This window comes from Cebus imitator, unplaced genomic scaffold (genome assembly GCF_001604975.1).
Source record: "Cebus imitator isolate Cc_AM_T3 unplaced genomic scaffold, Cebus_imitator-1.0 Scaffold10, whole genome shotgun sequence".
NCBI lineage: Eukaryota > Metazoa > Chordata > Mammalia > Primates > Cebidae > Cebus > Cebus imitator.
In genome coordinates this window covers 4323824-4327761 of record NW_016107325.1, presented here as the reverse complement: position 1 = coordinate 4327761, position 3938 = coordinate 4323824, and the positions used below count along the sequence as shown (strand labels likewise).

Below are 3938 nucleotides of genomic sequence, written 5' to 3'. Positions count from 1 at the left end.
AACTCCTGACCTTGTGACCCGCCCACCTTGGCCTCCCAAAATGCTGGGATTACTAGCGTGAGCCACCATGCCCAGCACTACTCCTCATTTATATACCTAGTTTTACCATTGGCATAGTCATTTATTATGCTATGTGAATATTTCATTAGATGTAATGTATGTATGTATGCATATGTGTGTGTGCATATGCATGTGTGTGTTTATGTGTGTGTGTGTGTGTGTGTGTGTGCGTGCATGTGTATGTATGTGCCCGCATGCCTGTATGTCTAGGTTCTGCTCCCAAATAAGCTGTAAATTCCAGAGGACCCAGACTCCATCTCCTTGTCTTGTGTTTTCCCTGCCTGGAGCCAGCATAGAGCTCTGCCTACAACTGAATTGAGGGACTAGTAACTTAGCTTGGTCAATGTCATCTTAGCCTCATAAAGCTAGTGCTTCCATGCAGAATTGAATTAAGAAAAAAAAATTGCCGGTGGTGATATTTTAAACCAGATTTATTATTTCTGATGCTGCCTTCAATTAAGGCCTAGACTTTCCCTCCACTCCTTATATTTTATAATAAAATAAGTTTATAGGCCTTAGGTGGAAGTTATTAAAATGCATCCCAAATTATAATTGTTTAACTCTTAGAAAATTAAAGAACCCAAACTGTGTCATCATTTCATATGCTAATATGAAATTCCTCTTCAATCATGGACAGTCAATTTTTAATCTAAGTGTTCAGTTATATTTGCAGGGCTTTCTCTCCTTTGTGATCTTTCTCTCATTGTTAATTTGAGAAATGAGGCCGCTTGGATTTTTCACACATTCATTGAGTACCGACTAGATATTTGGCAGTGATTTTTAATTTTTTTTAATTTGTGTAAAATACATACAATATAGAATTCACCATTCTAGCCATTTTTGTTTACTGTTTACTACTGTTAAGTATCATATATTCACGTTGTCATTCAACAAATCTCCAGACCTTTTCCATCTTGCAAAACTGAAACTCTACCCAGGAGTGTAGAGTTCTTTTAATTTGCAAAACGTCTACATTCTAAAATTAAAATTACTGATTTGGCTGCTTGCCCAGTTAGCTGTTGTCCTTAGAGAGCTCTATGATTGGTAGTTTAGTTCAGTCTCTAGATTTAAAAAAATAAATTATGAAAAACCACAGCAGTCATAAAATTAGTAATCAATAGAAATGCCTTCAAAGAGTCACCGTTGTGTCTAAGCCATTTCTAACCCATTTTCTCCTCCAGTAAATGACTCCCTATTCTTCCTACCCTGAACCCCTTGACAACTACTGTTCTACTTTCTGTGTCTTTGAACTTGACTACTTTAGATACCTCAAATAAGTGGAATCAGACAGTATTTGCCTTTTTGTGACAGGCTTATTTCACTTAGCATGATGTCCTCAAAGTTCATTGACACTGGCATGTGACAGGACTTCCTTTTGACAGTTGGACAATATTCCATTATATGTATATATTATATTTTGTTTATGCATTCATCCATTGGTGGACGTTTGAGTTGCTTCCCCTCTTAGCTAATTGATTTTATATATATTTCTTCTATCACTGAATTTTAAAAATATATACAATTGCTTTCCCCATTTTACATATGAGAAGACTGATGCTAACAAAATTGTGTGTCTTTTCTGAAACTTTACAGTGGATAAGTATCAGGCCAAGAAGCACATTGTTTTCTGACCCTGAGTCTGGTGTCTTGCCCCTTTCCAACACCTGCCACTTCACGTTGGAACTTAAGGACTCACTCCAGAAATGCAAATTAAAACAACAATGAGTGATTTGCCACTGCACATCTACTAGAATGGCCCAGATCCAGAGCACTGACAACACTACATGCTGGCAGGGAAGCAGAACAACAGGAGCTCTCATTCATTCCTGGTGGGAATGCAGAATGGTGTGGCCACTGTGGAAGGCAGTTTGACAGTTTCTTACAAAACTAAACATATTTTTACCCTATGATCCAGAAATCACACTCCTTAGTTGAAAACTTATGTACACATAAAAACCTGTCCATGGATATTTATAACAACTTTATTCTTAATTGCCAAAACTTGGAAGCAACTAAGAAGTCCTTAGTAGGTGAATGGATAGACTGGTACACTCACACAATGGAATATTATTCAGTACTAAAAATAAATTAGCCATCAAGCCATTAAAAGACATGGAGGAAACGTAAAGTCATATTACTAAGTGAAAGATGCCAATCTGAAAAGGCTACCATACTGTATGATCCCAACGATATGACATTCTGGAAAAGATAAAACTATAGAGACAGTAAAAAGAACAGTGGTTGCCAGGTGTTACAGGGAGGGAAGGAAGAGGTTGTAGAAGATTCTTAGGGCAATGAAAATTCTCTGTATGATACCACAATGGTGGATGCATGTCATTAGACATAGTACAAACTCATAGAATATACAACCCAAAAAGTGAACCCTAAAGTAAACTATGGACTTTGGATGGTTATGATGTGTTAATGCAGGTTCATCGGTTGTAACAGGTGTATCATTCTGGGCTGATGGGGCATGTTGATAATGGGGGAGGCTGTGTATGTGTGGTGCAGGGGATATATGGGAAATCTCTGTCCCTGTCTTTATTTTTTATTTCATTTATTTTTTTATTCGAGATGGAATCTCACTCTGTCATCCAGGCTGGAGTTCAGTTGCATGATCTTGGCTCACTGCAAACTTCACCTCCCAGGGTCAAGTGATTCTCTTGCCTCAGCATCATGAGTAGCTGGAGTTACAGGCGCCTGACACCACACCCAACTAATTTTTGTATTTTTAGTAGAAATGGGGTTTCACCATGTTGGCCAGGCTGGTCTTGAATTCCTGACCTCAGGTGATCTGCCCACCTTGGCCTCCCAAAGTTGTACCTTCCTCTTAATTTTGCTGTGAACCTAAAACTGCTCTTTAAAAAATGAAGTCTTTAATAATACTCTTTAAAAAAAAAAAGTTGCTGCATCAGCTTTGCCCCATGACACAATCAGCTCAGTGATACTGTGAGATATTTTCTAGAATAATGCAATTGTACTCTAAAACTTTACTATAGTATTGAGGTACACTATTTTTAATCATTGATGCTCTCTGTAAACTTCCTATTTTCTCAAACTAGAAAATCTCTCTACCAGGTATAAATTATTTTCACATTTCAATGTGAGAAACTTGTAGCTAATATTCAATAAGACATTGAGTATTACTAAGTCTTTTGTTAAAACCTATGACAATTAGTTTTTTAAAGCATCTTTATGGTCATAAATTTGCCATTTTAACCATTATTGAGTGTACAATTCAGTGGCATTAATTACATGCCTAATGTTATACAACCATCATCTCTAGTTCCAAAACATTCTCGCTATCCCTAACAGAAACTCTGTTACCATCAAACACTAACTTCCTGTTTCCCAACTCCTAGTAACTTCTAGTCTATTGTCTATCTCTATAAATATGCCTATTCTAGATATTTTATATTAGCGAACTCATACAATATTTGTCCTTGTGCTAGCATGATGTTTTCAAGGTTCATTTGTGTTTTAGCATATATCAACACTTAACTCCTTCTTGTGGCTGAATAATATTCCTGTGTGGCATGGGCGTGTGTGTGTGTGTGTGTGTGTGTGTATTGCACATTCTGTTTATTCATTCATCTGTTGATGGACACTTGGGTTGTTTTCACCTTTTGAATATTGTGAATAATGCTTCAATGAACACCGGTGTGTAAGTCTGTTTGAGTCCCTATTTTCAATTCTTTTGAATGTATACCTAGGAATAGAATTGCTGGGTCATATGGTAACTCAATAGCCTTTGGAGAGGATGTGGAGAAATAGGAGCACCTTTACACTGTTGGTGGGAGTGTAAATTAGTTCAACCATTCTGGAAGACAGTGTGGCGATTCCTCAAGGACCTAGAAATAGAAATTCCATTTGACCCA

General features: G+C 37.2%; 1 protein-coding gene across 2 annotated transcripts in view; it reads left to right on the top strand.

The window, feature by feature from the left end:
• PLA2R1 (phospholipase A2 receptor 1) overlaps positions 1–3938 on the top strand; it is a 144810-nt gene that overhangs the window by 103689 nt on the left and 37183 nt on the right. The gene's annotated exons all lie outside the window — the stretch shown is intronic.